At 37.3% G+C, this 12562-nt stretch overlaps 1 long non-coding RNA gene across 1 annotated transcript in view; it reads right to left on the bottom strand.

The window, feature by feature from the left end:
* LOC127525189 (uncharacterized) overlaps positions 1 to 8406 on the bottom strand; it is a 43851-nt gene extending 35445 nt beyond the window's left edge. The window contains exon 1 of the long non-coding RNA XR_007933274.1: positions 8141 to 8406. This is a non-coding gene — a long non-coding RNA (uncharacterized LOC127525189). The remainder of the gene's footprint in view (positions 1 to 8140) is intronic.
* Positions 8407 to 12562: the final 4156 nt, after the last annotated feature.

Below are 12562 nucleotides of genomic sequence, written 5' to 3'. Positions count from 1 at the left end.
TTAATGTTAATCAAAAAACAAAAGAAAAAGAAAATCACTCACTTCTCTTAATTGAATAACTTTTGTAGCTTTAATAAAAATGAATCTATATTTTAATCTAAATTATGTAATGAAGTCTGTGAAGTGTTTGATAACTGCTTTGATTCTGGATACTTCCTGTTAGAGCAAATATTTAAAATATACTGTCTCTATGTTGTTTCTACATTAATTTGGAGATTGCATGTGAAATTATTACAATATAAAAATATATTAAAATCTTTATTGTTAGAAAAATAAAAATAAAAATCACCTGATGTTTTGTCAAGTAGTGCATAAAAAACTGTGATGAGTATTGCCCATTTGTTTATGTGTGTGTGTGCCTGAGGTGAATGTAAGGGTGAAATTGCTTTATCCACTATTGAATGAGTGCAGGTTTTACTCACAGATTGTGCTGCCTCTGAGACACGTTTCTAATGACTAATTTAGAGGGTTTGTGGTTTTGAAATGGGGGTTGGAAATGTTAATTTGGTAATATTGATCAGAGGTAAAGACAAAGACTTTCTGAGAGCAAGAGAGAGGCTGTTACGGATGCTAGTGAAGTCGATACTGAAACCTTTCTCACAGTCTCTTTATGCACAGTTTCCCTTAATAGCACACAAATGTCAGGTTTAGTCATACATGAAACATAAGTATTGGCTATTTAGAGCTGCATATAGATGTCTGAGATATGATTCCTGATCTAAAAAAGGATAGGGTGATGGTTGTATTAGGCAAGAACTTTAGACAGAGTAAATACCCCATGAAATTGATTTGAAATGCCAGTTTTAGTTCCTCGGTTGATGTATTTCATATTGAAACAGGAGGTTTGGGTACATAGAAATATATAAATGGTCAATAACTGTAAGTTACGTCACAGCCATGAACCATGATTTGCTGCTTTCTATTAGTGGGAGGAAGGTGGTATTTGTGGAATGGACATTGACATTTGAGAGAGCATTTGATTGGACAAAAATGTTTGATATGCAATGATCATAAATATTTTTGGTCTGTACCTTTTAAATTTTAATAAGTATTTTGAAGAAATGTTTTAACTGTGTTTGTCTATATAATAAAAGTCAATGGGATCCAAAACATCACTGGACCCACTGGCTCTCATTGAATACTCTTAAAAATAAAGGTTCTTTAGTGGCATTGATGGTTCCACAAAGAACCTTTCCATTGAACAAAAGGTTCTTTATAGTTTAAAAAGGAGAAATAGGTTCTTTCACTGAAAGATTCTTTGAGGGAACCAAAAATGGTTCTTCTATAGCATTGTTGAGAAAACACTCTTTTGGAACCTTCATTTTTAAGAGTATATCCTCTATCCATCCATCCATCCATCTTCAAAAAATATTGGTGGATACATCATATTTCATAATATTTCCACACAAATGTTTCTTAAAATACTAATTCACCAAAACTGGGGAAAAATGTCATTCTGAATGACTCATGTTAATTACTAGGCAAACATCAGCATTTGGCATTGGTTAAAGGTTAGGATCGCTCTCAGGTTTTAAGCAGAAACTGATGTTGAACAAATGTTGCCATATATTTAATGTCACATTACTCTCACAGACCCATCAATTCAATGGAAATTTTCAGCAGTTTTCTTTTATTCAGGCTTGTCACCTCTGTTGCACAATTAAGACCCACATAGAACGAAATATAAGATTCTATCTCCTTTCTCTGTTTATTTATTCATTGTGAGCGGGTGGTGGTAAATCGTCTCGAGAGGAAGTGGGCAGACATGCAACCTGGCTTTATGTAAGATTATCTTTGCTATTACCAAGCATGACAGTTTCAAATGGATCAATATGACAGGGATTTCCGAGGAGGAAAACATCCCAGGCCGAGAGAAAATTAGGATTTCACTTTGGATATATTTCTTGGAACATAGTTTCTATGACCCTCTGTGTCACAGCAGATTATCTCTAACAGTCATGCAGAGGTTTCTCTCAGACTGCCAAACAGCATATCTGTCATGTTCAGGCTATCATTACCTGTCTGCCTCAATATTTTCACTCACAATAAGTATCATGTTTACCAACTGTGTCTGTTTGCTATCAATAAGTTCAATATATTCTAAGGATATTATCTTGTGCATTGCAAGGAGAATCACTATTTTCTTTCCAAGCTGAGAGATGAATTTGTAGGTGATGCACTATGCTAATCTGCATCCTCTTGGAAAGCTTGCCTCCATATACCTGTCATATTTTGCCACAATGGTGAGACGTGATCAAAACCCTGGATGCTGGCAACAACACACACAGAAAGAAGGGCTGAGCAGAGCACTTTTTTTTAAAGTCAAGGCTCTTTAAATCTGCCGTGCAAGCCTGCACTGAGTCCTTAAAGGCAGTCCAGAGCCATAAAAGCAGCGAATCAGAGGCGCTATGTCCCAGGGGTCCCATATAAAGATGCAAAGCTAACTAAACAGAATCTTAGAGCCAATGAAAAAAGACATAAAGACCAAGTAAACACTAATACCTGACATACAACACACAATCCAAGCTGCTCTCTGTCTCCATATTGCAAGTTGTTATGTAGTTCGGTGACAATTTTGGGTTACACTTTATTTTGATGGTTCACTTTAGACATTCTACTAACTATAAGTAACTTTGCATCCAGGCCTGGTTCTTGGCACCGACAGAAGGGTGGGCTGGCAGATATCCTGGGTGGGCATTTTTTGGGAGGTTGGGGGGAGATAATAACTTAATAACTATATTTATTGTCTTTCAAAAGAAAGAATCGACTCTGAACAGCCTAAACAAGTCGTTAGGAATTCGAATCCCACTTCCGTAACGGCCACACATCAAAGTAACATACACTATATTGCCAAAAGTATTGGGACACCCCTCCAAATCATTGAATTCAGGTGTTTCAATCACTTCCATGGCCACAGGTGTATAAAATCAAGCACCTAGGCATGCAGACTGTTTCTACAAACATTTGTGAAAGAATGGGTCGCTCTCAGGAGCTCAGTGAATTCAAGCGTGGTACCATGATAGGTTGCCACCTGTGCAATAAGTCCATTTGTGAAATTTCCTCACTACTAAATATTCCACGGTCAACTGTTAGTGGTATCATAACAAAGTGGAAGCAATTGGGAACAACAGCAACTCAGCCACGAAGAAGTAGGCCACGTAAAATCACAGAGCGGGGTCAGCGCATCCTTCCTGTTCCAACATGACTGCGCACCAGTGCACAAAGCAAGGTCCATAAAGACATGGATGAGTGAGTTTGGTGTGGAGGAACTTGACTGGCCTGCACAGAGTCCTGACCTCAACCCTGACAGAACACCTTTGGGATGAATTAGAGCGGAGACTGTGAGCCAGGCCTTCTCGCCAACATCACTGCCTGACCTCACAAATGCGCTTCTAGAAGAATGGTCAAAAATTCCCATAAACACACTCCTAAACCTTGTGGAAAGCCTTCCCAGAAGAGTTGAGGCTGTTATTGCTGCAAAGGGTGGGCCAACTCCACATTGAACCCTACGGATTAAGAATGGGATGTCATTAAAGTTCATGTGCACGTAAAGGTAGGCATCCCAAAACTTTTGGCAATATAGTGTATTTGCCTAATGCCCACCTATGGTCTTCATTGGCTGCCCGCGAACAACGTTTACTTTGACCCACCCTCAAACACTGTAGCTGGTTCGTGTTGTATACATGTCGAGAAGATGCAGTTTTCTGCTCAGCAACAGCAAATTCTCTTTGTTAAAACTCCCAAAGAATGAGAATGTGAAGAGTCAGTGGTTAAAATTACCACAGCGATACAACATTTTCACGATTGCTTCTCAAATGAGGTCTAAATGGGATTTACAAAATGCCATTAAAGATAGGACAATAGTCACTTTATTTGGACTAACTTGTTCCTCAGAATCACAGCCTGGGAGTATGATTAATTATTGATGTATATATTTTCTACTGGGTGTTCAAAATACGTAATTTTGTGTTTTATATTGTATATGTCTCCAGCTAATCGGCTAACTTATGTTATTACTGTCTTGCTGAAATACTTCTGCAAATCAGCTGTGACTCACTATTACCTAAAATTGTGTCCATTATTGCAGATTGTCTGTCGTTCTTACTACTCTGAGTAATGATAAAGGATGGAGCAAGATTTGTTTTACAAACTTTAATGTTACATCAGTCATTCACGTTAGTGCTTGGCTAACGTTAGCACTATTATTGATACAGTTAATGATGCAGTTCCCACATGTGCACCGCAATAAATTAGAAATATACACATCGGTTTGTTGATGGACATGCACTTGTTAATGCTGATATAGAGGAATTACAGTTGCAACGTCTCATAATGTACGTCAAACTGAGTAGTGTATCACTGAGAAACATCCTGCTCAAGTCGTTCTTGCGATGGAGGCTCGAGTTAAATATCTAGTTCTTCCAATGTTTTGCAGCGTCCCGTGCATGACGCGGCATTCTAAAAATGCAGCGCTTAAGTTAAAATAAGTATAACTTCTAAAAAACACACGTCTAGACCAGCACTGACCTGCGCAGTTAAAAAAGCATTCTGTCTGAATGGCCCCTAAGCAGACAATTTGCCTCATGCATTCAGTTTAGCAGCAAGCCAAAGAGGGCAGAGTGTCAAATGAGCATGTGCATTTTGTACACTTACATTATGTTTATGCTACATCCATGCAATAAATGTGCGTTCTGAAATGAGCATGGTTTTCTAGCAAATTTCAACTGCTCATGGTATGACCCATCTTAGTGGCGGCCAAATGACACTTTATATTCAATCAGAGTTATAGAAATGTACATTAATAAGTAACAAGTAAATATGAAGATACATACTCATGAAGATCGGGCCCCGTTTGCAACTACATGTCAACTAACTCTCACTAGAGTACTAGTAGAAAGTCTGCTTAATATCTGCTAACACTTTACTTTGATGGTTCGCCAATAGACATTTTACTGACTATAAATAACTTTGCAACTACATGGCAACTTATGTATTCTGCTAACCCAAATCCTAACACCTAAGCCTAATCTAACAGTCTACTAACAGTTTACTACAGTCTACAGTCTAGAAATAAAGTGTTACCCAATTTTGCATCATTCAAGGTTTAGGAAAAGGTTTTGGGGGAAAAAAAATCTTAATTTAAGAATTAGCTCCTTTCCAGTTCATGATTTGGACTGAGTTCGAATTGAAATAGAATTTGGAAGTTGAGTTAGAATGATGGGAAGCGGAATTTACTGAATAGTACGGTGGCCGAGAGAGCTCAGCGTGCTGCAACTGAAGAAAACCCATGCAAATAGAAAAAACACCAGCAAATTAAAGGTGAGATAAGTAGATTTTGAAAAACGCTTTTGGACATTGTTGATATTTGAAATCAACCCAAACAAACCCACCCCTCTCTTCATTGCTCCGCCTCCAAAACTCACCCTCCAATCCTAACCACCCTGCTCCGAGTCGGTCTCGAATCTTGGCCCTATCGTTGCTGGCAGGCGAAGCGAGCGCACTACCAATGACGCTAAACACCACATTCTCTAGCGGTCATCAGTGTGCAGTGGTTTAACTGCAAAAATCTCACTATCTGGCCACTGGTACACGCAATACGAGAGTGGATGACTGTTTATCACAGCTGACGCGCAAAAAAATGCTTTCCTAAAATAAACGCGGGTCCTAAAGCACTCGCCCAGTCATAAACCCTCATTCCAGTGATATTCTTTTGAGCTCTTTTGTATTCTGTCTCGTCTCTCTTTCTGCAGTTTTTCTTCAAATCTCTTGTTTGCTCGTTCTGTCTCCTGGACCGTCATATGCCCCAGTTTGATAACACGTGCTGCAAATAATCACAACGCAACCAAATACAGAAAGGTGCTTTGGTTTATTTGGTTCCGTTGTGGTTATTTGCAGCACACGTGTTGTCAAATTGATGATGATGTTTTCTTAATTTGCTGGTGTTTTTTCTATTTCCATGTGTTTTCAACACATTAACAGAGGATTTTCCTTAGTCCAAATTTTGCATCAAACCATAAATGAGTTATTAATGAAATCATTTACTTTGACTGACTATGCCATTCTCAACTAGAAAAATGTATCTTGACTAAATTAAAAACTGTTGAAATTGTTTATCAAAATTGTCAATCTGAACCATCAAAACAAATTTTAACTTTGTTATACCACAAATAAAATAAAAGTTTAAAATAAATTATTAATATAAATTATTTTTTATAAATATAAGTATTGACATGAAAATTCTACTTAAATTCAAATTACAAATCTACATGCTGCAATATCAGTTCAAATTAAGGAAATTCTAATTTAAAAGGCATTCTCAAATAAGTTCTGAATGGCAGCCTCAGTCACATCAGCCAGCTTTGTAATATGACAGTCAAGAACAAGAACAAAAATACAATGACTATGATGCTCGTCTATATGCAGTGTGAATAAGTGACCTCAATTATCTGAGTGTCTATAGAGAGAGAATGTAGAATCCAGCACATGCTGAAGTTAACTCAACATTACTTACTCAGGCTAAAGATGGCATAAGCTCTGGAAAATACCAAGACCTAATTAGAGTTAATGGAAAATACGCTTTATTGCCCTGTGCTGATGGAGATGAATGGTGTACCACACAGCGAGATTATTCAAACTGATTGCATTTCACTTTCACATTCAGCACAATTTCAATGGGTTAGCACAAAAACAGACACTGACAGGTGAATGCTTTTACTTATTGTATGTTTATCAGCCATATTCATCTTATTGTTTGGCACTGGGATGTTTAGTCTCGGGAAAACATCATCTCTCCAAAAAGCCATTCTTTTGTGTCTGAGAGAGATTGAAGAAATGAACGTCACAAAATAGGAGTCAGCACAATTTCCCAACACCGGCATAATGTGTTTTTTGGCCCATCCACCTACACACAACGTGAACAGAATTCCAAACAACTAAATCCATGTTTCCTCCCTTTAACTGACCAGGATTAATGTTAGCATTGTTATGGAAATGTGTTAAAATTAAAGTACGGAACTATTGCCCAAAAACACTTTAAAGGAATAGTTTACGCCAAAATACTCACCCTCATTGTTCCAAACACATTTAAGTATTCAGAAGCCATACATTAGGTTTTGGTGTGTGGTGGAGTTTTAATAGAAAATTGTTTCTTTAATATTTTTATTATGTAGCAACTTTTTTTTACAAAAAAATAAGGTACTTGAGGCCATGTTAAATTGAGAACACATTCAAGGCTAAATAGGTTTCAGACCTTTCTGCTGCACATATTCATGGATGTCTTCCCTTAAAAAAAAACAAAAAAAAACGAAGTATATTCAAGTGTGCTATTAGTTAACTTCTTTTAAACTAAAAAAGAAAGTATACTTAAGTCTACTTTTTCAGAAATGTCCCTACTTAAAATTATACTTAAGTATACTTGACTTAAACTGACAGAAAAGTCTAAGTAAAAGCCAGTACTTGTTCTCAATCTTTTGATGGAGATATACTTAAGTACACTTGGCTTGTAGTTGTGTTTACTCTTTTGATTAAAAAAAAAATTCCCATAAGCTATGTTTACATGGACACTTTTTCTGAATGATGAAACCGAACATAGTGTTTACATGAATGCTAAATAAAGTGGGTTGATGTGCACGTTTATATGTCACAAGTTTCTGGTCGGATTTAATCTTTTGACATGCGCACACTGCACGAATATACAGAGTATCCCGCTGTTGTTGCATACTAACCATCCTCCTTTTCTTTGTTTTAAAAAGCAGACTTAATATTTATCTATTTCGGGTCCTACTTAGGCGATGACGAGCACATGAACCGTCGAGTTGTGCTGCTTGTATTTATCAAGCAGTAAAAGCGCTTTTTCCCAGGGCCAAAACCAATTGTCTGTGGATGAGAGTATGAAACAAGAACTGGTGGGACATTATCCTACTCCACTTCACAGACACTGAGTGGAAAAAGAATTTCAGTATGACAGGACACTCATTTATGACACTTTATTCAATGGGAAGAACAGCTCGTTTCAAACGTCATTACACTATTTCTACTTCACTGCACATGCGCAGTACTCTCTCGTTTCGGTTTTCAATCCGATCAAGTGTTAAAAATAAAAATAAATTTTAAAATAAAAATTTCCTGATAATTTACTCACCCCCATGTCATCCAAGATGTCCATGACTTCTTTCTTCAGTCGAAAAGAAATTAAGGTTTTTGATGAAAACATTCAAGGACTATTCTCCTTATAGTGGACTTTAATTAGCCCCAAACGGTTGAAGGTCAAAATTACAGTTTCAGTGCAAAGGGCTTTATACAATACCAGACGAGGAATAAGGGTCTTATCTAGCGAAACGATCTGTCATTTTCTAAAAAAAATAAAAAATTATATATGTTTTAACCATAGATGCTTGTCTTGAACTAGCTCTCTTCTTCTTCTCTATTAGAATTCCGGCAGTGTAGACGCTGCTAAGTGTATTACTGCCCTCCACAGGTCAAAGTTTGAACTAAATTCTCATATACAATATGCTTGTGCAAGTATATAACAATTAGTTCAAGCTTTGACCTGTGGAGGGCAGTAATACACTTAGCAGCGTCTACACTGCCGAAATTCTAATAGAGAAGAAGAAGAGAGCTAGTTCAAAACGAGCGTCTATGGTTAAAACGTATATAATTTTTTATTTTTTTTTAGAAAATGACTGATTGTTTTGCTAGATAAGACCCTTATTCCTCGTCTGGTATCGTTTAGCCTTTTGAAACTGCACTGAAACTGTAATTTTGACCTTCAACCATTTGGGGCCAATTAAAGTCCACTATAAGGAGAAAAATCCTGGAATGGTTTAATCAAAAACCTTAATTTCTTTTCGATTGAAGAAAGAAGGACATGGACATCTTGGATGACATGGGGGTGAGTAAATTATCAGGAAATTTTTATTTGAAAGTGGACTAATCCTTTAACATGTCCTCTCGATTGGATTACAAAAGAAATAAACCACCCCTTACAATCCGAATGAAATTGTAATCAGATTTGGCCAATTCATTCTGATTGACGTGGTTACATGTGACTTTTTATTCCGATTGTGCTACTAGTCTGATTGCAATCGGATTATTAGGGCCCATGTAAACGCAGCTAGTTTTACAGACTGTCTTATAAACTCACATTGTTTGCAAATATTGATTTATACCGAAAACAAATATGTTCCTAATTCTGGGGATGTGAATTTTTGTGTAGTCCTCTGGTAATGTACATAGGAATTTACTTCAAATCTACTTAACTCTTCTCCCGCCATTCCGCCATTGACAGAATTTTCTGGCAATCAATGTTTCCACTGTTATTTGGTAGGGGCCGCTATTACACATCTTCTGAAAGAGTACAGAATCTCTGGATCAAAACACAGGTGAAAAATAAGCATAAGCATTGCTTATGCCCATGTAAATTAACACAATAATCAAACATTAGACAGTATATAAATCAAAACTGCCTAACTGAATACCACTTTCTTGAGTTAGACCTTTAGATCCAGCAACTTCCTGCCTGCCTTTACGTGGCAACCTTTACGGCTGTCTCTTACTGCCTAACCGGTACCGAATGAAATGTCAAATCCATGAAGAGGTATAGGATTGTGCAAACTTTGGGGGTGTTGATGGAAGCGATCTACTCTATCTTTGATCATAGTTCTGAAAGAATGCATGAAGCTAGAATATTTTTTTAAACAGAGGCTCTGTTCTTTCTTTTGATATTTTGCATGTTCAGATGCTCATACAACAAAATCTTCTGAAAGCGATGAAAGTTTTGTGAAAATGATCACAAATACTTGCACTGGCTGCGGCAACTTATATTTAAAAAAAAAAACACTGGCTAGGAAAGAGTTAAATTACAATTAAAGGTTCAAGTATAAAAAATAATACCTAAATATGAACATAACAGTATACTTAAAGTGCAAAAATAATATATAAATTGTAAACTATAAGGTTGATAAAAACCTTATATGAGAATGAAAACTCAGTAAACTAGTTTACTGAGAACTACATTTTCTATTGCCTTTTTCATTTAAATATGCTACATTTTTGCAAAGCAGAACTGTCTCTAGTTTTTTGCTGTTTGTGTCATCTCCTCCCAGAGGATACAGAGTGGTGAAAACAAGCTCTTCAGTTTTATATTTTCCTAATGTCTGTGCTGAAGGAATCCAAATTTAGTTACTCTACAAGCTCTTTGCAAGGTATCACATTGTTGCCTCGACAAGTGCAAATGCAAATGTATGTTTTGCATTTCATTTTTCCACCTTTATACTTCAAAGACGCAGATGACTTGTTTGAATAATGAAATGCATTTCTTTCCCATGCAGATTTAAAAAGTGAATTAAAGTTTTAGCAGTGTTGCAGGATAAGTATGTTAACCATTTTAACTGGTAAAGCGGTGAAGGTAAACATAATATACAAGACGTATAAAACATCAAGAGGTTTAGTTTGGCCCACAGTAAACTCTAGAGCTCTTTTTTTGTTACATACTGTATATTAGATTTGAGTTTTACTGACTTTATGTCTTTGGCAGTGAATGAGAAGTGAAACTGCACAACTGACAATTTGACTGACCCCAAATTAAAACATACATTTTGGATGTACTGCTCCTTTGAGTTCTATATTTGGATCCTAATGATTACAGTAAGAAATGAACATAAGTACAGACTACAGCATTAGCGCCAATCATATTTTAATGCATTGCATGAATGTGTTAATTGTCTTAAGTTAATGATTTTAATGGAATTTCAGTTGTTTATTTTGGGATGTCAATTTCAGTTTTCCTTGTGTTGAACCTGCATCACGCAGTTTTGTGGCAAATTGAACCTCTTGCACAGAACACGTTATGCCAATTTTATTTGGCTGTCAGGAGAAAAAGCACAAATTATGCTGTGTATTTCCACTCTGACACACTCCATCAATTGCCTGAGATGGAAATTTAAACAAATAAATGAAATGCTTAACTAATGCCCCTGTGTTTTTCATATAATTTGTACAAAAATATTCTCAGAAGCACCACAGTGACATTTGATTTTGCTCATGGCCAAACTACACAAAAGTGTCCGAATTATAATAATATTTATTGATAGATTTATTTAGCTTGTTTTACTGAAATATTTGTGAAGGAACAGTGGATCGATCGATAGATCTATCTGTCTATCTATGCATACATACATGAATACATACATATATACACTGATCAGGCATAACATTATGACCACAGACAGGTGAATTGAATAACACTGATTATCTCTTCATCACGGCACCTGTTATGGGAGGGACATATTAGCCAGCAAGTGAACATTTTGTCGATGTGTTAGAAGCATGAAAAATGGGCAAGCGTAAGGATTTGAGCGAGTTTGACAAGGGCCAAATTGTAATAGCTAGATGACTGGGTCAGAGCATCTCCAAAACGTGTGGGCCGATCCAACAGACGAGCTACTGTAACTCAATTGCTCAAGAAATGAATGCTGGTTCTGATAGAAAGGTGTCATAATACACAGTGCATCGCAGTTTGTTGTGTATGGGGCTGCATAGCCACAGATCAGTCAACAGTGGGCACGTGAGCATCAGAACTGGACCACGGAGCAATGGAAGAAGATGGCCTGGTCTGATGAATCATGTTTTCTTTTACATCACACGGATAGCCAGGTGTGTGTCCGCCGTTTATCTGGGGAAAACATGGCACCAGGATGCACTATGGGAAGAAGGTAAGCCGGCGGAGGCAGTGTGATGCTTTGGGCAATGTTCTGCTGGGAAACCTTGGGTCCTGCCATCCATGTGGATGTTACTTTGACATGTACCACCTACCTAAGCATTGATGCAGACCATGTACACCCTTTCATGGAAACGGTATTCCCTGGTGGCTGTGGCCTCTTTCAGCAGGATAATGCGCCCTGCCACAAAGCAAAAATGGTTCAGGAATGGTTTGAGGAGCACAACAATGAGTTTGAGGTTTTGACTTGGCCTCCAAATTCCCCAGATCTCAATCCAATCGAGCATCTGTGGGATGTGCTGAACAAACAAGTCCGATCCCGGAGGCCCCACCTCGCAACTTACAGGACTTAAAGGATCTGGTGCTAACATCTTGGTGCCAGATACCACAGCACACCTTCAGGGGTCTAGTATAGTCCATGCCTTGACAGGTCAGGGCTGTTTTGGCAGCAAAAGGGGGACCAACACAATATTAGGAAGGTGCTCATAATGTTATGCCTGATCGGTGTATGTGTGTGTGTGTATCTTATAGCACACATTTAACCTGATATCTTATTATGTAAATAAACAATTCAGTTGTTCAGATCTTTTGTATTAACTCTCTCATCCCATATCTCATCACTGACATCATTAAAAATAATGATTTGCAATATTGAATAGCCAAGTGAGCTCTACTCATAAAATATAGACACATGAGATGATGTTGCATGAAGGTTGCCATCCTTGGTTTTAAATGCAGAGCAGAAATAGCAGATTAATTTGGACGGTGCATTAGAAAAGCCTTCGTTTAATGGTGCCATTGGGGAAAACTGCATTTCCTTTGATCTGCCTCTAATGTTCATTCATG

Source organism: Ctenopharyngodon idella, chromosome 13, assembly GCF_019924925.1.
Source record: "Ctenopharyngodon idella isolate HZGC_01 chromosome 13, HZGC01, whole genome shotgun sequence".
NCBI lineage: Eukaryota > Metazoa > Chordata > Actinopteri > Cypriniformes > Xenocyprididae > Ctenopharyngodon > Ctenopharyngodon idella.
The sequence above is the reverse complement of the archived record's forward strand: the minus strand, read 5'-3'. Positions and strand labels throughout refer to the sequence as shown.